This window comes from Podarcis erhardii (assembly GCF_964252035.2).
Source record: "Podarcis erhardii genome assembly, chromosome: 2".
Taxonomy (NCBI): domain Eukaryota; kingdom Metazoa; phylum Chordata; class Lepidosauria; order Squamata; family Lacertidae; genus Podarcis; species Podarcis erhardii.
Window position 1 is genome coordinate 74589315 of NC_138498.1, and position 22474 is coordinate 74611788.

The 22474-nt window shown below is 39.5% G+C and overlaps 1 protein-coding gene across 9 annotated transcripts in view; it reads right to left on the reverse strand.

The window, feature by feature from the left end:
- LOC309335440 (semaphorin-3D-like) overlaps nt 1-22474 on the reverse strand; it is a 63728-nt gene that overhangs the window by 36766 nt on the left and 4488 nt on the right. For 6 of the 9 annotated variants that reach the window (XR_014153502.1, XM_081850476.1, XM_081850480.1 and 3 more), the window contains one exon: nt 10714-10834. The exons of 2 other annotated variants lie outside the window; for them this stretch is intronic. The gene's annotated coding sequence lies outside the window, so the exon portion shown is untranslated. Of the gene's footprint in view, nt 1-1472; nt 1559-10713; nt 10835-22474 lie in introns of those variants that run through there. One more of the 9 variants, XM_081850479.1, reaches the window with a different exon arrangement.

The following is a 22474-nucleotide window of genomic DNA, read 5'->3' on the forward strand; positions in this document are numbered from 1 at the left end:
CAAGGGTGTGTTAGCTACTGTATGGAGAGCTACTGTCCTCACACAAGGATAAGTTAACACGTAAGCAAGTTCTGCAACACTATTGCCTCTAGGACAACAAGCAGCCAAACTGCCACCTAGTGCAATCCCTGATCAAATTCACACAGTGGCCATCAATACATAGAGAATAGAACAACATATGTAGGAAAGAACAAAAAGAAAGAAAAGAACAATGTTTGTGTGGGGTTTGCTGTTTCAGCTAGATCAGGAGTTGGAAACCAGTGGCTCCCCAGATGCAGCTGAACAACAACTCCCATCACCTGTAGCCATTGGCTATGCTGGCTGGGACCAGTGAAGTCTGGAGGACCAGAGGTTTCTCACCATTGTACTAGTCTCATCTTTCACTTCCTGCTGCAATGAACTCCGCTTCACTATGAAGTGACTGTTCATCCTGGTTTAATGGTCCTTTGTTATTACATACCTGGCTCCTCATCTTATAGTAATTGAGATGCCCCATCCCTGCTGAGGTACATCTTGCATAAGGCAAGGAGAATTCATTCTTCCTAAGCCCAGTGTTTTCTCTGTTGAATGCTGATCCAATTGGCATTATTTTAGGCTCAGTGCTGTACTACAAGATACTTTTACAGGTTAGCTTTGAGGTAATTTTTCAGTCAGCAGTCTAATCAATAATCTACTAACCAACTTCATTTTGTTCCCAGCCCTGTAATCACATCACAGCATTATTCAAGTGTGACCTTGGCATAATTTCAGTATGCACCATCTAGAATCAATTTATCTAAATTGGATCATTTGGCTCAACTGCAATAGACTGACTATGGTTAAGTGAAGGGGTTTAGGGTTTTGAAACAGCCAGGATGCTATTGTCATTTACCAACCACTAACAGTGTGTACTCACTGGAATCCTAGTGGATTCTGGCATATGTTATGCGTATCTTTTTACTTCTTGATTGTTTTCTAAATGATTCACAAGCTTGTGTGATCCCATTACAGTTTGGGCAGCCAGCACAATGAGTAACGCTTGGAATTCAAGACTGGAGTCAACGATTCCAGGATGCAACTCAGGAAGTAGTCAGTGAAGATAACAATGGGCAGCAGGCCGATATACAAAATGTAACAAGTATACTCTATGAACTTTGCAGACAAAGGAAACATAATCTTTACAGGAGGAAAAAGAGCCCCAGTTGGATCAAGTATTGACTTGTCAAAGTATTAGCACTGTCAGAGGTAGAGCCAAGGAGCTTTCTGATAGCTCCACCATCTTTTCAAGAGTGATTAACTGAACTGGTGTTATATTCATGTGTGACCATGAATAAAATTAATCTTTATTTATGCTATTACTGTTGCAATCCTGGAGCAGGTCAAACACTGGTGAAGGGATCATTATATGTGGCAGAAGCATCTCTCTGCTGCAAAGGAGGAAGGACTGCTATTGGGACAACACTTATGCTCTCAGAGGCCCTTGGTACACCCACCACAGAAAGCTTTGCAGGTGTAGACATCATCATCATAATCAAATTTCCATACTGCCCTTCATCCAAGGATCACAGGGCTGTTTACAGTATAAAAACAAAAATACACACCATAATAACAAACCAAAACAATATGCCCTTCAGAGTTTAAAATGCCATTGGATTGCTCAATTAGCCAAAGACATGCCACAGAAGTTGCAGTAGTTAATTGCCAGTGATTACAACTGAGTGGGAAAGAAGGAGGACTTGGCCAAAAGAAAAAGGATATGCAAAAAGCCGGGAACTGGTACTTAAGTGAGTGACAACTGTCTCACACCTGCTCAATATCAAGGCATGAAATGAATTTTCAGTAAAAAAATATGATCTTCAGTCACCCCACAACACTTTTCTTTGTGCTTTGTCCACATACAGGTCTGACTCAGCAAGTATATTCTGATTCCCCTTTTGCTTTCAATGGGCATATTACTGTGGTTTTGCCTAAAGTAGTTCTAGGAGTTAGGGACTTGACATAGGAACCTTAATAGTACTTTACGGACTCATATGTTCCTAGATAGGTGATTCATGTCCAAAGGTGGGGTCTCAATCCAAGGCTCTATAGTATGTGGGTGTGGATGGGTGTGCTAGAGAAACAGCAGTTTTGGATATAAAATATAAGATGCAACATCTTAGAGTTAAGGGTCATCTGATAGTCTTACATAGCATTAAGGTTTTAGTTCTTTTTCTTCAATACAGTGAAAGGAGAAGGATGCAGCTGCAGCAAACGTCTGGGCTGGGTCAATAAGCAGCAGCTGTCACTTTTCTCCAAATGAGATGGCAGAAATGAAAGGAAACAAATTCCTCTCCTTTTCTAGGCCCCTTTCCTTTACTAATCTATTTCTTCTGAAACTGATTTTTGTAGAGGCCTTTTTCCTTCTGTGCCAGGCTCCGTATGTGAATAGCATCCAGAAAACCCTTCAGTCATTTAGTTTTTCATCCATTTATGGGATAAAGGAAGAACAACTGTTTGTGGCACCTACACAGTAGCTGGCCCAACACTTGCTGCCAAAATTTGGCCTCTTTAATGGAAGCCTTGCTGAGTTGAGGACAATGCAACACAACAGGCAAAGATTGTTTCACATCTACATCTACATCATCATCATCATCATCATCATCATCATCATCATCATCATGAACATTACTTCTATACTACTTTAATTTTTTAAAAAAACCTCTAAGCAGTTTATAGCATATCTTAAAATATCAGAAATACGTCCCAAAATATCAGAACAAAACATTGCAAATGAAAATGAAATACAAAAATAAAAATCCATATTTAAGGCAGCATAATAAGCAGCAAAACAGAATTCTCTTTAATAAACATTTAAAAAGTAAAAAGTAAAAAGACAATAAATAACCCTACAGGTTAAAGCAGGGATAGCCAATGTTGTATCCTCCTGATGGTGTTTAACTGCTACTCCCATCATACCTGACTATTGGCCATGTTGGTTGAGGCTTCTGGGAGTTGTAGTTCAACATCTGGAGGGCACTGTGTTGGCTACCCCTATGTTAAAGCATTGTCTGTGGCTAAACAAAGTAGCTGAAGGAGATACATAACATAACAACTACATAACACTCTATGCCCAGTAACATTTTCCAAGCAAACTTTTAGCACTCTTTCACATGCAAACCTCACTCTCAGCCATTTTACCAACCATACCTCTAACACAGTTAACTCCTAGCCAACAACTAGTCACAAGACTAACAGCATTAAACATAATTTACAACTAGTTCACCCATATACCTCAATCTCAAGCAATATAGCAGCAGCATAACCACTCCCTCCTTGTCTCCCACCCAGGTAGGGTCTTACTCTCTCACACTGAGTGGTATAAAGCAACTGTATTACACACGAAAACCATATAACCCTGACTGTCACTCTGGGCAGTAAAAACACAATTCCAATTACCACCCAGCATATCAGATAGGAGTTTCTAACAGACACAATGCTTTTGGAAGGCCCCCTTGGTAAAACATTGCTTGGATGCTTGCCTGGAAAAGGCAATGGAGCATATGTGCCATTCATTTCAGTACTGTACTGACCCAGCTCAGAATGGTATGGAGAATCTTTATTTATTAATATGTGCAGAGTGCACTGACAACCCCCAAAGGGAATGTATAAAAAACAAATGTGTATGCCTAAAGATTGAATAGCGCATCAAAAGCAACATAATCCTTGAAAGACCTACATTCCTCAGTGCCCTTTACATAGGGATTCCTTCATGTGGGATGAAACTGACACCCATCACCTGTCTAACATATGGTCTGACATTTAGCTATTCATTTTGCCAGATTCATAGCAGAAGCTTATAATGTCTACTCAAAAGTAAGTCACACTGAATTTTACTCCTAGGAAACTGAGTATAGGACTGAAACCTTATAGTTGAAGCTACAGGACAATACAAAGCCAAAGGTATGCATTTCCTGCCATCAATGTCCCTTATGATTGGAGAATCTACACTGAAAATAGTTCAATGTAGTTTCGTTAACTGAAAGTGGAATAAAAGAAACATTCTTTGCTATAGTGTTCACTGGGATAGCCAATGTAGTGCCCTCCAGATGTTGTTGTTCTACAACTCCCATCATTCCAGACTACTGGCGGTGTTGTCTGGGGCTGATGGGAGTTGGAAGTCCAAAATATCTGCAGGGCACTGCATTGGCTGCTCCTGGTGTACAGATTGATTTATTTTGCTTGTTATTATCTCTGGTGAAACAGGCTTTGCAGAATCTGAAAGGCCTGCAAAACCTGTGAACAGAGATAATTGTGTGGTAAGTGTGCACATGAAATACAGCGGCTCCCAAATATCAAAAACAGTATCACATTTTAAAGAAGCTGATTTCTCAGTCTTGTTGTGATAAACCTGTGATGGAAAACCAAAGAATCCTCACTTACAATAAAAATGTGGATGTTAAGAGTAGGCTGAAAGAGAAAATAGCAACATATTGCAGAACATGGACCAGGGGTGGAATAGTATAAGGCTTGTAGGTCAGGACTGAGGGGCATCATGTGTGGTCATATACGCAACACTTGTCTGACTCAAACAAGCGTAATCCACTCATCACTGTCATGAGCAGTCAGTTCATTGAAAGAGTAGCATAGGATTTCAATACAGATGCTTTTCACCTCTAGGTCATCTGCTCAAATCTTGATCAGGGCAATGCATGCCAAGAGTAACTGTGGCTGCTATCTGTACAAAAGCCTCTGTGAAATAAGTGGGTGGTCTCAGTCACATTCCCGGGGACACATGTCACCATCACAGCCCTGGTCCCATCCTAGCAGCCCAAGTAGGGATGAGGATGTCTGAAGATCATATCTACTCTATAGGTGTCTGTCTGGGGCAAGAGGGGAGAATGTTAATGGGGGAAATGGGAGCAGATGAAGTAGGCAGGGAAACAGTCTGGTTCAACTGCACCTGTTTAAGGAATTCTGCAGCTGACTTTGCTAAAACTGAGTTAAGAGAATGGCAATGTTAAAAACTATGTTCAAAATGGAAAGCTCCACAAAATAAAATGAAATAAAGAAAGATTTAAAGGGCACATTAGGAGCCTATGATCCTTAGTCTTTCAGGTTGTAGCTGATCAATGTATTTCAGAACTAAGCATTCAATCTGCTGTTTCACTTAAAACCCTAGTTCTGAACTCATTAAGTCTCTCTCTCTCTCCCTGGTTTGAAACATGAAAGCTATACAGTATTTTCTTTTAATAAAAAAGCTCCCCCTTCTAATCTGTACTCCTCCTTGCTTCCTGCTGTAATTGGAATAGTAGGAGTGGGTGTAGGAGGGCTTGTAAGGGTCCAGGGAAAGTATTTTAATGAGCATAATAGGGAGGGGATAGGGTGAGTCTTCTCTCTTATCTGTTTCTTGTCAAAGATTTTCAGTTGGGATTGCTGTAAATTATGTCTTGGTTTAGAGGTGGCCTTTCTGAACTATTCTGCGCTCCTTCACTGTCTTAGAAGCAGTGCCCCTTTATTTGGCGCAAGTTATCCCTGTCTGACCTTTGCCCTCCCTAGATTGCCTTATTCCTCAGTGCACCTCTCTGCTATCTCTGAAAGATCTCAGAATCTATGGGCAATGTCTCATGTTACCTTTTCTAGACAAGGCTATTAGAGACTTGCCTCCTATGAAGTCACTGGGAGTAAATCCCAGCAGCAAAGTTGGTAAGATCAGGACAGTGGAATTAGGTTGACATCCTTTGGTGTTTTGTTCTTCAGATCAGAAAACAAGCCTTTGCGAGAACAGAAGCATTAATGTGAGTCCAACTATGGTGCACAACCTGCTCTGTACTATTGTTTCTCCATGTGATTTCTTTGCTAGCCTGTTTGGTTATCATGAGTCCATCCCTTTGGTCAGAGCTTGGTGGTGTCTCAAGAATTGAATTATTGAAGAGCATAGATCCAGGACCTCTGTGGAATTATGTGGAGACAAAGGGTAATAATAGTACCATGTAAAATGTTGTGCCATGTAATTGTTGGTTAGTGAGCTAGTAGCTGAAGACTTCATCTCACTAGAAGTTTTTATGGATAATACAAAACACAGAAGATGTGTGTGTCACATTTTCTGTTAGCAACCAGAATCTTGCTGCTCCCTAAACTGGCACAATCAAGTTTTGGTTAAACATACAGTAGGATACTTTGAGCTACAAACAACCCCCTCTCAAGAATTGACCAGCATGGCCTTTATTCCCTGTGGAGAAACAGTAGCGTTTATCCAAAACCAAGGGAACTTCAAGATGCTTGAGAAGAACTAAAAAGGGAACACTGTCTTCACATATAAAATGGCCAGCTCACCACAACTCTTTAGCCCTTAATCACAAGACATTACATATTCAATGATAGTGAATTAAAGGAGTTTACTGAGGTTAAAGTAAATGAGAGAAAGCAATATGGTACAAAACACTGCCCCCCCCAATGCATTTAGGTGGATGTTGGAGGTACACAGGAACTTCTGGACACGCTCAACTATAAAAGGAGAGGTTCTTCCATCAGTCACTAATGCCTGCATAATACTGGAGCTGCCAAACTAAAATACCCTCAGTTTTATCAAACTAAACATTTATGGCTTTGCCCCTGCCTGTCTCCCTTCTAGGTTGGTCCATCAGATCTCTTACTTCCTTGTACATTTCTATTGCCAGGCAGGTGAACCACCTTGAGATTTTCAGATAAAAGGCAGTATACTAAACAAACAAACAAACAAACAAACAAACAAACACACACACACAAAGTAAAACAAAACAAAACAAAACAAACATGCATAGGATTGTGCTGCCATGGTGTTCTTACGTGAGTTTGCTCTCTTCAGCCTTCTTTTGCTGCTCCTCCACTTCTGTTTCAAAGTTCTTAAAAGGTAAAGGGACCCCTGACCATTAGGTCCAGTTGTGACCGACTCTGGGGTTGCGGCGCTCATCTCACTTTATTGGCCAAGGGAGCCAGCGTACAGCTTCCAGGTCATGTGGCCAGCATGACTAAGCCGCTTCTGGCAAACCAGAGCAGCGCACGGAAACGCCGTTTACCTTCCCGCCGGAGCGGTACCTATTTATCTACTTGCACTTTCATGTACTTTCAAACTGCTAGGTTGGCAGGAAAAGTTCTTACTGAGGTGTATTTTAGGACTGATTTAGCTAACTTTGGAATATGGTCACCTCTCATTTATCCTCGTTAATTCAGTATTTCAAATACAGGAACTTGGAACAAAAGCAGATTGCTGTGTGGGCTCTCCTCCCTTGAATGGCTCTTTCTGCAATCCTCCATGAGGTTGTATTTATAGGAAGAAGCAGCTCTAAGAATCTAGGAGCCAAGTTTGGCAATAAATCTTATTTCCTACTGTAAACTGTCTCCAGTATGTCACCAGAAGAATGGAAAGGTTGGTGTCTGGAGAAAGAAAGTAAATGATGAGAGGATCCTATTTTATAGTTATACAATTGTGACTATACAATATAGAACATCATCAGCCATTGTCTTGTGACCAATTAAGTATTTCCCATGTGGTGGTTACAATCATTAGGATAATTCTGGTCACATGACAAATCAAGCGCTACCGCACTTCTGCAGCTGCTTGGTAATTCAGGAAAGTTTAACAGGAAAACTTGTAGCTTGCTGCATGTGTACTACAGTAAAGTGATTACAGAGCAAATAAATCTCCTCTTAACAAAAAAGAAAAGACTGTAGCAAAATATTAATTTCCCCCATCTCTCTCCCCATAAAGAAAGTGGAATTTTGGAAAAGGTTAGCATTTCCTAAAGGCTCCTGCCAACCTTAAAGCAAATGTGCTTTTATTTCCTCTTAGCTTGCTTTTGAGAACAATTTTTCAGATGAGTATAGAGAAGTATGCACACCTTGAGGGAACTGGCAAATTAGAATTATCCTTTAAAATGTGCAGGAGATAGCATCTAATGAAGAGAGAGAAACATATTTCAGATTCAGAGAGGTAGCCGTGTTGGTCTGCCATAGTCAAAACAAAACAAATTCCTTCCAGTAGCACCTTAAAGACCAACTAAGTCAGTTCTTGGTATGAGCTTTCGTGTGCATGCACACTTCTTCAGATACACTTCAGTGTATCTGAAGAAGTGTGCATGCACACGAAAGCTCATACCAAGAACTGACTTAGTTGGTCTTTAAGGTGCTACTGGAAGGAATTTGTTTTATATTTCAGATTGTTCTGTATGGTGCTCAAGGATTTTTGGAACACCTGATTTTTGCTTGACCAGTTTTCATGGAAACATCATTCATGGAATCATAGAACTGTCAAGTTGGAAAGGACCACAAAGGTCATCTAGTCAAACCTCTGCAATGCAGGAATCTTTATGTGCAACGCTGGGCTCGAACCCACAACCCTGAGATGAAGAGTTGATTGTGAGAGGCAGCAGAACAGGCAAATCTATTGGGTTTATATTTCTTTATCTGGAACATTTTTCGGGTGGTGATGATGGGATTCCCAGGTGGGTGTCTTTATTTTTCTTTAGGAATTAAGATTGCTGTTCTAAAACATAGCCCCAACCCAAAAATTATATGGTGCAGCAGTGGGCTGCAAACATGCTGTTATGTGCAAGGGTCTGCTTTCATACGTTAGTAAACAGGTGATCAGAACACTTCTTATTACTGAAGGGACTGGAATGAGTCCCCCACCTCTCCAAAAAAGCAATCAGCACAGATAAAGCTGACAGACATGACTACCAGCTTGGTTCAAAGCTATATGTACCTAGTCCAAATCCAGCAATGCAGCCTTATGTGCCATGTGTTGGATTCAGCAAATGGGTCAACAAGTGCAGAATCTTTATCTTTATTTAATTTCTATCCTGCTTTTTCTCTAAGGAGCCCTGGCAAGCTGAAAAACTTGTGCTGATGGAACAATGGAAACCTTAGTAATATAGGCACCCTTGCCATAGGATACAGTACTTCTGTTACTGAGATGAATTACCAGCTCTCTTGACAGTTTCTTTAGCACTGTGGTTAAGTTATTATCCCATATGAAGGCAGCAACCTCTTGTGTGCTGGTGGAAACATATAAGTCAATCTCATCCAGACAGTTTAGTAGTCTGGTAAAGACAGATAAAATGCGACAGAATACAAAGACTGGTTTTCTTGATGTCAAATGGAGCAGCCTGTGGCTGACAGGATAACTGAAGAGAAACATTCCCCCCCCCCCCAGCAAATACATAGCCTGGAAAATCACTTTAGAGTTACTGATGAAACTTGGATCAGTATAACCATAGGGACTCCTTACCCTATATATACACAAAGTCTTAACCTTATCATTAAATGCACTGACCCTAAAGAAAGGCATGGAGTGGTGACAGCAATAAAAACAGGCTTAGCCAGGAGTTTTCCATTATAATATGTGACAAACTGATGGAAAATTAATTTTTATTTTGGCTCCTTTTATTAGAATATCTTGGGATAAGAATAATTGAATTGCAGAGCCCTTGAGAAAGCTGGAAAGGTGAGCATGGCTTCTTAATTGTTATATTTTACACTTCTTCCAAAGAAGCTAACAGCATTGCAGCTTCACAACTACCTTGTTAGGTAGGTTACACAGAAAGATAAGAACTTGTCCACCATCTCCCAGTGAGATTCATACGTGACAGCTGATTTACATTTGCCCCAGGTAATCAGTGAGTATTTATAGTGCTAACCTGAAGAATTCATACATGTCCCCACTCAGGGACAGAACTGGGGAACCGTAATTGGCTCTCAGTTTCTTGGCACATGTCCTTGACTGTTTTGGAGAAACATATCTCCCCTTCATTCTTTACAGTCAGTGCTTGACACTACAAATACTAGTTCACATATGAAAGTATCTTGACTGCATGAACTATGAATCAGCCCTTAGCAGAAATCTGAACCTGGGTTTATCTCATCCCAAACCAAGTCTAACCTTTGTACCACACTGGCACTCCTAGGGCTTGTAGCTTTAGAAATGTTCTTTCTGTGTTTTGAGTCTTTCCCATTCTGCATAATCTCTTAGGAGCTGCAGTTCACCAGGTGGTAACCACTGTAGCTTTCCCCCTCTTTTGCAGAGTCAAGGAGAGGGACTTGGGGATCATAGTACAGCATTAAAAAAATATGGGAAACTGAAAAAGGTTGACAATTTGTGATAGTGTGCCTACAATCATAAACATACTTCTATAATTGTATAATGGGTTTAATTTCAGAATAAACATGGATAAGATTGCATTTAGGCTACAATCCTAAATATACTTACTAGAAAGCAAGTCCCATTAAACACAATAGGATTTCCTACTGAACACACTTGCAAAGTTTAGGGCTGCTAATTTTATGTATATTTACTCAGAAGAAGATGCACATGGGATTAGAATCTGAAATTCAGTCATAGAACTTGCTTTCTCTATACCTTCAAAACCTTTTCACAAAGTTTGCTCTCTACTTCCTACTGCTTGCCAAGATGTTTCTGCCATGAAATATAAACAGTGTAGCTATTTCAACTTGACAAGTGATGGAAGATTACACATTACATGCAAATTCAAGATTGGTTGGTTATATATCCAACCAATGCCATCAATTTTGACAAAAGTATTACTGTTTCATGAAACAATAAATGAGAAAATACAGAACAATCTAATGAAAAAATACAGAACTCTCCAAGCGCTATTTACAAAATAGTGTGTGTACACTCTCTCTCTCTCTCTCTCTCTCTCTCTCTCTCTCTCTCTCACACACACACACACACACTTTAAAAAACATTGTACTACTCACCTGTCCAAAGCTTTCCTAGTTGAATGCATTCCAGTAAGAGCCAGCTGCGCTGACCTCCACACTACAATCCTGTCTGAAATTCAACAAGGGTCTACTGCATAAGAGGACAGCACACAAGCACCTGAAAATTACAGAGATACTCCAAAGTAGGGGTGGAGTGTACATGCCATGAGGTCATTTAAAGACAGCCTCCATTCATAAAAATAAGAAGCTGTTAGTTAGCAAGCCATCTGCTCTTCCTCATTCCCAGCCTCTACTCAGTTCTTTGGAATCTACAAAAATGCATTGAAATCTGATGACACCTTGTGGTGAATTGGTTTTCTAACTAGCTTCTAAATTCAAATACTGTTCCTGGAACTTTCATGAAACTGCAAGCTGGCCATTGCTCATGGTGTTGGTTTTGTTTAGTCGTTTAGTCGTGTCTAACCCTTTATGACCCCATGAACCAGAGCACGCCAGGCACTCCTGTCTCGTGGTAGTCAATTTAACAAACAAACAAACAAACAATTATGAATAAACCAAATGCAACATGCTTTCACACCCACCCCCCATTATGTTAGTACTGTACAATTATCCAAAGTCTGAATCAAGATTTAACATCCCTGGTATTTTTTAATTGAACTGATGGGAAATTGAAGAGCTGAATTATGCACTTATGAAAGCTGAATACAGAAGGCAATTGATTTCCAGACTTACATTTTCATTGTTTGATAGTGGATAACCTAGCTATGATTTGAAAGTGGTATGTAGTACCTGGAAATGGCTCTCCTATCCCCTACTTTCATTTTAACTACTTGTGGTTAGATGCAGACTGGTTGGATGCAGAGGAATGATGAGAAAAACCAGCTGGGGAACCACCAAGCAGCATTCAAAACTCCCATTGTTCTAGGTGCATTTTGTGACAGAGAATTTCATTAATGCAAGCAGTTTATGAGCTCTGGGAGTACTGCGCCTAAGATTTCAGATTAAAACTGCCACTGCTGGAACGAAAACAGGACCTTTTTCTGCCCACTTCCAGCCACTCTCTGAGGACTGGAGACGGGACCCTCATAAGAATATTAGGGGGGTAGGCAGGGAAAGTATGGCTTTGTTATTTGCAGTCTTCAGATGAGGACTAGACCATGTGAAAAATGAATATAATAATAATAATAATAATAATAATAATAATAATAATAATAATAATAATAATAATAATTTATTTGTACCCCGCCCATCTGGCTGGGTTTCCCCAGCCACTCTGGGTGGCTTCCAACAAAGATGAAAAATACACTAAAATGTCACATATTAAAAACTTCCCTGAACAGGGCTGCCTTCAGATGTCTTCTGAATGTCAGGTAGTTGTTTATCGCTTTGACATCTGATGGGAGGGCATTCCACAGGGCGGGCGCCACTACCGAGAAGGCCCTCTGCCTGGTTCCCTGTAACTTGGCCTCTCGCAGTGAGGGAACCGCCAGAAGGCCCTCGGAGCTGGACCTCAGTGTCCGGGCAGAACGATGGGGGAGGAGACGCTCCTTCAGATATACTGGACCGAGGCCGTTTAGGGCTTTAAAGGTCAGCACCAGCACTTTGAATTGTGCTCGGAAACGTACTGGGAGCCAATGTAGGTCTTTCAAGACCGGTGTTATATGGTCTCGGCGGCCGCTCCCAGTCACCAGTCTAGCTGCCACATTCTGGATTAGTTGTAGTTTCCGGGTTACCTTCAAAGGTAGCCCCACGTAGAGCGCATTGCAGTAGTCCAAGCAGGAGATAAGCAGAGCATGCACCACTCTGGCGAGACAGTCTGCAGGCAGATAGGGTCTCAGCCTACGTACCAGATGGAGCTGGTAAACAGCTGCCCTGGATACAGATTTGACCTGTGTCTCCATGGACAGCTGTGAGTCCAAAATGACTCCCAGGCTGCGCACCTGGTCCTTCAGGGGCACAGTTACCCCATTCAGGACCAGGGAATCCTCCACACCTGCCTGCCTCCTGTCCCCCCAAAACAGTACTTCTGTCTTGTCAGGATTCAACCTCAATCTCTTAGCCGCCATCCATCCTCCAACCGCCTCCAGACACTCACACAGGACCTTCACTGCCTTCACTGGTTCTGATTTAAAAGAGAGGTAGAGCTGGGTATCATCCGCATACTGATGAACACCCAGCCCAAACCTCCTGATGATCTCTCCCAGTGGCTGCATGTAAATGTTGAAAAGCATGGGGGACAGGACAGAACCCTGAGGCACCCCACAAGTAAGAGCCCAGGGGTCTGAACACTCATCCCCCCCACCACTTTCTGAACACGGCCCAGGAGGAAGGAGCAGAACCACTGTATGAGATTTTAGCTGCAGTTCATTCATTTTCAGCTTTGTATTGATATATAAAAAAAGTGTACCTAGACATTCCATTGCAGCGCCCATAATCTAGGTTTAAGGTGCCAGTCAGTTCCTAGCTTTCCTATCTCAGTTTCTAACACTGCCACCAAGGGAAGAAGGCTTAGAGCCCAGGGTGATAAAGTGGTCACCGTGAGAAGAGGGAGAAGACTGGGAAGAGGTGTCAGAAGCTGAGGAGGTAACAGGGCTTAGTGAGCTGGGAGAGTGGCAGTCTGTGGTGGATAGAAGTCCAGAATCAGAGGCAGAAGCTGAAGAAGGAAAATGGGAGGAGGCAGGTCAAGAAGCAGAGATGAGTCAGGCTGATGAAGAGTCATGGGAGTCTCCTCCTCCTGCTGTGACAAGCCTCCTCATCCTTTTTTGTGCCAGAACCAGAAGAGGCATAAAAAGAGAAGAGATTAGCCATGTGTAGACACTGCCTCCAACTACTTGGGGGGAAATCCCTGGAGAGAAGGGGACTTAGGCAGCTATGGGAAGGTGGGGACTGCTTCATGAGGGAAGACCTGCTGGAGATGATTTATTGAACTCATTAGACCTTACACTCCTGTGCAGATCATGTGTTTGCTAATTAAGAGTCCAACTTGCACAGTGTGGTTTACTGCTGGCTCACTCCTGACAACTATAGGATCTTCTATATCTTCTATCAATGCCTTGGCATTGGATAAACAGTATGATATGTTGGTATGTGTGCACTGTAAGTAAACTGAAATAAATATTATTATAACCAAAAAACATGCCTTTGCTTGACATGACCACTTTGCTGAACTGTCTCAATTTGACCATATTTCTGTCGAGTTCCAATTAAGCTCCTCTAAATTCAAGGGATTTATTCCTAAATGATTGTGCAAAGGATTTCAGTCTATTTTGTAAAGCACCTTTATAAGCATTTTCCAAGGCCCTGATATGTGATAATTACAGAACATATTATATATGGGAGGAAAATGTTTCTAAAGCAAAACTGGTGATACAAATATAGAAGTATTTGAAAATGATACTATCCTCATTTTTTCATTTGATTGTCACTCTGGTGGTTTATCATGGCCTCAAACATCTATGCGTTTTCTTTATTATTTCTTCTGCTATATCCATGCACAAAGTATTACAGTATCAATATTGTTTCTCTAGTTGTAATGGACAGCTTCAGCCACAAGGGGTCAGAGTGTTCCTATTTTTGAGTAGTTTTCAAGATACATGGGATTCTTTTCTATGATCACCATTCTTTTATTGGTACCTGCCCAACTGCATCTGGCATAGAAATACATCAGGCTACGGATGAGGAACAAAGCTCTCCATCCCTCATCTGCCAAACTCAAGACAGTTTGAAAACTTCAGCTGGTATAGAATTCAGTTGCTAGGTTGTTCACTGGGGCAATGCCATACTCTCCAATATTTCTTCAGTGAAAATAGGTACTTCCTAAGGAAAAGCGGGACATTCTGAGCTCAAATCAGAATCTGGGATGGCTTATCTAAATCAGGGATGTCCCTGGAAAATAGGGAAACTTGGAGGGTTTGCCATCATCTAAGGCCCCCCCTTTTTTTGCAAGAGGTCTAGAGGGCAGCAGCACAAAAATGGGTCTTTTCTGCAGTGGCTCCCTGCTGGTTAATGCTCTCCCCAGGCAGTCTCGCCTGCCTTTATTACATATATCTAGGCACCAGCAAAACATTTCTCTTCTCTCTTTTTCCCATATAATTTTTATTAATCAACATCAGCAAACAAAACAAAGTACATTAATTCCACATCGTTTTCATAACTTATTTCTCTTTTGGACTTCCCTCAGCTGTTCCGTAAATCATCCATAGTCATAATTTTAATTACACATTTCTCAAATTTGTATTGACATTATTTATCTCTTTTTTTCTATTCCCTTTAGACAATACTTCTTACTTTTTTACAGTGCTTCTTTAAATCCCTTAAGCGTCATCTGTCCTTCACTTAAACATTCCAGATATTCCACAAATTTCCCCCAGTCCTCGATGAACTTTTGGTCTCTTAAGTATCTAATCTTCCCTGTCAATTTATCTAGCTCTGCGTAATCTAACAGTTTCATTCTCCACTCTTCCACGGTCGGTATTTCTTGCTGTTTCCATCTCTGGGCCAGTAACACTCTTGCAGCTGTGATTGCATATCGAAAGAATTTGCAGTCCTTCCTTTTTATCTCATTTCCTACTATTCCCAACAAAAAGACTTCTGGCTTCTTTATAAATGTGTATTTTAAAATCTTCTTTAACTCATTGTATATTTTCTCCCAGAAGTCTTTCACTTTCTTACATTCCCACCACATGTGATAGAAAGTACTCTCTTTATCCCTACATTTCCAGCACCTATTGCATGTCTTGTACATTTTTGCCAGTTTTACCGGTGTCATATACCATCTATAAAACATCTTCATCATATTTTCTTTTAACGTCATACAAGCAGTGAATTTTAGACCCTCCTTCCATAGTTTCTCCCAGTCCTCAAATTGTATATTATGACCCACATCCCTGGCCCAGCTAATCATCACCGACTTAACTTCTTCATCTTCCAAATTCCAGTCTAACAACAGTTTATACATTTTAGATAAATTTTTACCATCATTATCTATAACCTCACTTTGAAATTTCGATTCCTTATCTGCAAAACCTCGTTCTTTACCATCTTTCTTAAACATCTCATTTGTTTGGAAGTAGTGCAGCCAATCATATACATGTTCTTTTACCTGCTCATACGGTTTTATTTTCCACTTTCCTCCTTCTTTAAATAACAATTGACCATATGTTATCCATTTACTTCTCATATTAGTTCTCTTTACACTCATGACTTCTAGAGGTGATAACCAACGTGGTGTTCTAGGTTCTAATAGGTTTTTATACCTGTCCCATACCTCAATTAAGGGACCCCGGAAGATGTGGTTCTCAAAGCCTTTATGGACTCTCTTTTTCTCATGCCATAAATAAGCATGCCATCCAAATCTATTGTCGAACCCCTCTAAATCCAACAATTCATTATTCTCTAGTTTAATCCACTCTTTCATCCAGCAAAGACATGATGCCTCATAATACAGTTTCAAATCTGGCAGGGCAAAGCCTCCTCTTTCTTTTATATCTGTTAGCAATTTAAATTGAATTCTCGGCTTTTTGCCCTGCCAGATGTATCTTGAAATTGCTCTTTGCCACTCTTTAAAAATCTTACTCCCCTTAATTATAGGGATAGTCTGGAATAAAAATAATATTTTTGGAAGCACATTCATTTTAATTGTAGAGATCCTTCCCCAAAATGACAATTTCAATTTTCCCCACACCTCCAGGTCCTTTTTTATTTCCTTCCAAGCTGGTTCATAGTTATTTTTATATAAATCTATATTTTTGGGAGTTATCCATATTCCCAGGTATTTCACCTTTTTAACCACCTCTATTTGTGTTTGTTGTTGCATTGCTTCTATTTGATCTTGATCCATATTCTTCACAATCATTTTTGTTTTTTTCTTGTTTAATTTAAAACCTGCCACACTTCCAAACTGTTCCATTTCCTCCAAAACTTCTTTTACCGTACTTATTGGTTCTTCAATCATTATTACCAAGTCATCTGCAAACGCTTTGATCTTATATTCGTTCTGACCGATTGTCACACCCTTTATTTCCTTATTTTGTCTAATTGAATTCAAAAGAACTTCTAATACCGTTATAAAAAGTAACGGTGAGAGTGGGCATCCCTGTCTTGTTCCTTTTTGTATCCTTATTTCTTCTGTGACTACATTATTTATAATCAGTTTGGCTTTTTGTTCTGTGTAAATTGCTTTTATTCCGTTAAGAAACTCTTTGCCAATCTCCATATATTCTAAATTTCTCAACATAAAATCCCATGTTATATTATCGAATGCCTTTTCGGCATCGACAAACATAATTGTGGCTTGTTTATCAATCCTAACAGACAGATATTCCATCATATTAATTATATTTCTTATATTGTCTTTCATCTGTCTGCTTGGAAGGAAGCCCGCCTGGTCTTTATGTATAATTTCTAATAGAATCTTTTTCATCCTCTTTGCAAGAATCGCAGCGAATATCTTGTAATCTAAATTTAGGAGTGAGATCGGCCTATAATTTTTGACTTGGGTTAAATCTGAATCCTGTTTTGGAATAAATGTAATATATGCCTCCTTCCATGTTTCCGGAATTTCTCCTTCTCTTAAGATGTTGTTCATCACTTCCTTCAATGGCGTTATCAAAGTAGGTTCCATTTCTTTATAATAGCAAGCGGTGAATCCATCCGGCCCTGGAGCTTTTCCCCTTTTTAATTCTTTAATCGCCTCTTTTATCTCCTCTATTTCAATTGGGGTATTCAGTTGCTCTTTTTTTCCAGTAGGGATCTTTTGCACCTTTTTATCTTTCAGATATCTCTCTATTTTCCTCAAGTTATTTCTTTCTCTATTTTTGTATAGTCTTCTATAATAATCCAAGAACCCCTTTCTAATTTCCTTCGGATTGGTTACCTCTTCTCCTTCTACTGTAATCTTATTTATTGTGTTCTGTTCCTTCCTTTTTTTTATTTGCCATGCAAGCCATTTTCCTGATTTATTCGCAAATTCAAAATTTCTTTGTCTCAGTTTCTTTATATTCCATTCTACTTCTCTATTTATTACGATAGCAAACTGTGCTTGTAAAGCTTTAATCTTTTCTTTTATCTTCAAATTGTTTGGTTTCTTAATTAATTTTTGTTCATTATCCATTATTTGCTTCAAAATTTCTTTTTTACCTTTTTCTCTGTTTTTATTTTTGATTGAATTTTGCTGAATGAAGAATCCTCTCATTACTGCCTTGCTGGCATCCCACACAACTTTAGCCTTTGTACCTTTGTTACAATTGTCTACAAAATATTCTGTTAGCTTCTTTTGCGCTTTTTCAACTATTTTCTGATCGTCTAAGAGATAATCTTTCATTCTCCATCTGAAAGTTCTTTCTTTGAGGCTTCTTAATTCAAATTCTATTGGGTTGTGATCAGAAATTACTTTCGGTTGGATTTCTATCTGTTGGTTCTTGGTGTCAGTTCACTCGAGATCCAAATCTGATCTATCCTTGACATTGACTGATTCAGTTCGGAATAATACGTAAATTGTTTGTCTAATGGGTGTTTGAAGCGCCAAATGTCTATCAAATTGCAACTTTTTATCATTGAAAAAAAAGATTTTGGTAATTTCCCTTCTTTACTTGTTCCTTCCCTAAGTCTGTCCATTTCTAATGAGATCACTCCATTCAAGTCACCCATTAAGATGATTTTCTGGTCCATATATTCAAATAGTTTTTCTTCTAAAACTTTGTAGAATTCAGTCTTATTTCCATTCGGTGCGTAGATCCCGACTATTATCAGATTTTCTCCTTGCCAGTTGATTCGAACCGCTATTATCCTTCCCTCTTCATCCTTGAAAATTTGTTGAGCTTCAATTTGGTTTCTAATATATATAACCACTCCTCTTTTTTTCTCCTTATCTGATGATACAAATTCATTTCCCAATCTTTTGTTGATTAATATTTTTTTATGTCTTCTGGCTACGTGTGTCTCTTGTAAGCAGATGATATCTAAGTTTTTCTTTTTTAAGAACTGTTCAATTTTATTCCTCTTCTTTTTTTCATTCATCCCATTGATATTCCAATTCCAGATTTTTAATGCCATGATGCCTTAATTTAAATAAAATTTAATTATTTTCCTATAATTTGTCTGTCTCTCCTTCTTCCTCATCTTCTTCTTCATCCGTTTTCTTTCCGTTCTCTCCTTCTTCCTCCTCTGGTTTTAGTTCTCCTAGTGTTCTTCCGTCTGCTCCTTTGATTTCCTCTAGATCTGATTTTAATTCTTTATATTTCCTCAAAAATTTCCCAGTTTCCTTTGGGTTTGTCAGTCTGTGCCTCTTACTCCTATACATAAATGAAATTCCTTCTGGGAACTCCCACCTGAACTCAATGTTATTTTTCTTTAACGTCTAGACCAGCGATTTATAAGGATCTCTTCGTTTAAGCAGTCTAATTGGTATGTCTTTAAAAATAATTATGAAACTCCCATCTATATTCAATCTTTTTTCTCTGTTCCTCTGTAGAATCATATTTCTCATTTCTCTATCTTTAAATGTAATCAGGCAGTCCCCTGTAAATCTTTTTGCTTTACTTGTTTTCACTTTCATTATAAATGCACTTTGAACCGCCTTTGCCATTTCTTCTGCAGGTAGTTCCATCCACTTTGCCAATTCTACTATCAATTTATCTTTGATATTTTCTCCTTGAGTCTCTGGCACAGCTCTGAATCTCAGATTCACCTCCCTCTGCCGAAGTTCATTCATCGCTATTACATCCTTCATCTCTTCCTGAGCTTTATTTAATTCCATTATTTCTACTTTTAATTTCTCTTCCTCCCGTTTGACATCTTTCATTTCTAATCTTGTCCTCTTCAATCCCTCTTCTACAGATTGCGTTCTTCTGAACGCTTCTTTTATTTGCCCTTTCAGTTCATTTACTGTTTCGTCAATTTTTTTATCCATTTTTCCAATCTTATTGTCCACTTGTTCTATTTAGACTCTAAATTCTTTTCACTCTGCTTAATTTCCGCAAACATTCTTAAAATATCTGCTTTGAAATCTGTCTCTTGTTTAGATCCTTTCCTCTCGACAGGTGTCCCACCATCAGCCCCTTTCTTTGTTGGGTTTGACATTTTACCCCAATTGTTCTCCCCACTCAACAACAGCCTCTTGCCAAACCCCCAGCCGCTCGCCCCACCCACCGAAGTTTGTCAATTTTACCCTTTCACAGTTATTTCACAATTAATACAAATTTTACAGTTATTCAAATTTAAATAATCTTTGTAACTTATATATATCACCAAGTGTTCATATAAGGGCCAACTGTGTTGTCTTCTTGCCTCCACTCAGGCTAATCCTTTTTATAATGTTATTCTCTTAGTAGAATCCAGTCAAACACGAGAGGGAGAGATAAAATATTTAAATGTCAAATTAGTAGCTAGTTCTCCAAGTTCAATTGGAAGAGAGCAAAGAAAGAATATTTCGAAATCCTCTTCACTTATAGCAGAAGATAATCCAATTATACGTTCAGGGGAAACAACTTAAATGTCAAATGTTAAGTTTATATCCAATGTTCTGTCCAACTTTTAGCAACCATCAAAGTCCATCAGATAAGGAATATAAAACGAAACTCCACAGAGAAAGAGAAAAACGAGTTGTACTATCTCTCTTTAGCCACTAGAGGTCTTAATCTATATTAGTGTGGCGTTGTTTCCAGAAAAAATAAAAAAAAGGAAGTGACAAAATATGTCAGTCTCCGTCAGTCTCTATACCCCGAATTCCAAAAAAGAGCCAAACAAGTAAAAAAAGAAAAAAAAAGATGAAATATATATGAAAAAAAAGACGGTTTACACCAACCAAATAATAATGCTCAAATGTATTTAACTGACGTGTCTATACATGGACGCATAAGATGTCCATAATGGCGTCGGAGCCTTCTCTTCCGTTTCGCTGTCCTTTTGTTTTCCAAGTAAAAATGGAGAAGCGCCCCTTCCTATCACTTACACCCTCTGTTACACCCAGAACTTCAATTTGAAACAGTTAATCTTCTGTTCCCCCTTTTACTATAGCAGTATCTTTGATATAATGTATCTTCCTGAAAAGTTACTTTTTAAAAGAGTTCAAAAAGGGGGAAAAACGGTATCCGCTAGGGCAACTCACTTTCACTTTCCCAGCTCCGCAAGTAGTGCTGCGTCAAAGTTGATTTCGGCTGTCAGCTGAGCTCCGCAAACTTCTCCTTTCACTCCGGGACTTCCTTGTTTTATAACTCCAGATTTTAACTTGCTTGGAGCCGGATTCCTTTAATTTGAGAGCGTAGCGCTTCTTCGGCAAGCTCGGGGCTTCGCTATTTGGAGGCAGATAATGGCTTCCCTCAACCCGCAGATCCGCTCCACCGTTCTCTTCACTTCTTTCAAAGCTACCTGACGGCCGGGCTGACCGCTCCTGGTCCCGCTGGGATCCTGACCCTCTGGACACCCACCAGGGGTATTTTGGGGGGCCACCGCGCCCTGTAGCACCCCTTTATCCTCCAAAATAGCCCGGGATTTCCCTCACGGAAAAGTCCCCGCTTGCGACGAGATCGCGCTGCACCGGAAGTCCTCCCCAAACATTTCTCTTCTCTCAGGCCTTTTGCTAATTAAACAATCTATGGCCTTTTAAACTGAGTGGGGGTTATTGTTTTTATTTTTTTATTATAGTATGTATTTTTGTGTTTTTATATTGTAAATGCCCAGTGACCTTCGGATGAAGGGTGGTACAGAAATTTTAACAAAAATAAAAATTTTGCATCATTTTTGCTCAAAAGCAATAAAAATACTGCAACAGGAACCAGTAATGCCTATATCAAGTAATGATATGTCAGTTTTAACTAGTTTTTAAAGGGTTAGAGAGGATCTGTCAAGTGAATCTCCTAAAAAATGAAATTCCAAAAGCAGGCTGATACAACCTAGAATGTCCCTAGATTTCACCGCCAGTGTTTAGGCAGCTGGATACAAGAAAGTCTTCTTGGCAGATCATAAATCAAAGAAGGAAATAAAACGACAAGGTGTTCCATGAGATACCATGGACCCAAATGATTTAGAGCTTTAAAGATTAAATATAGTCTTTTGAATTGTGCAGCAAAACAGTGTTGTTGAACCAAGTGATTGAGGCTTGGGAGAATGATGCTGAATAGTAGTGTAGGTACTGAGATGATAATAGGGAAGCATGGATAGTACTCTAACTATTGTGACTACTGCTGAGAGGACACAAAAAAATGGTGAAACCTGTCAATGTTGCAGAAAGGAAGTTGGGGATTAGCAGATTCTAACAGCAATAGCCTGTGTACTGAGCCCAATACTGTCCAGATGAAGAAGAAACAATGCATGCACATGATAAACCAGATACATGCATATTACAGAAAACATGGCATGTAAACAATGAACAGGCAGGAAGTTCAAATGACAAATGAGTTGGGGTTGAGGTTTTTAGTACTGTACTTTTCACTTTGTGTCCTATTACAAAATAATTTAAATGACAATGGTTTGAAAGGTGAATATAAGCTAATGGGTGAACAGGAAAAGTGTTCAGTGATTTTCATTGCACCATCTGTGGACTACTTTTTTCAGTGGATTTAGATAGCTAAAGCCCTACTCATCTTGCAGGGGTTGGTTTTCAAGATGAATAGGGCTTTAGCTATCTAAATCTACTGAAAAAAACTAAACCAATCCCTGTATATGGCATTTATTGACCTGACTAAGGCCTTTGACACTGTAAATCATAATGCCCTGTGGACTGTCCTTCTGAAAATTGGCTGCCCAGATAAATTTATTAACATCCTTCGGCTCCTCCATGATAATATGACAGCAACAATCA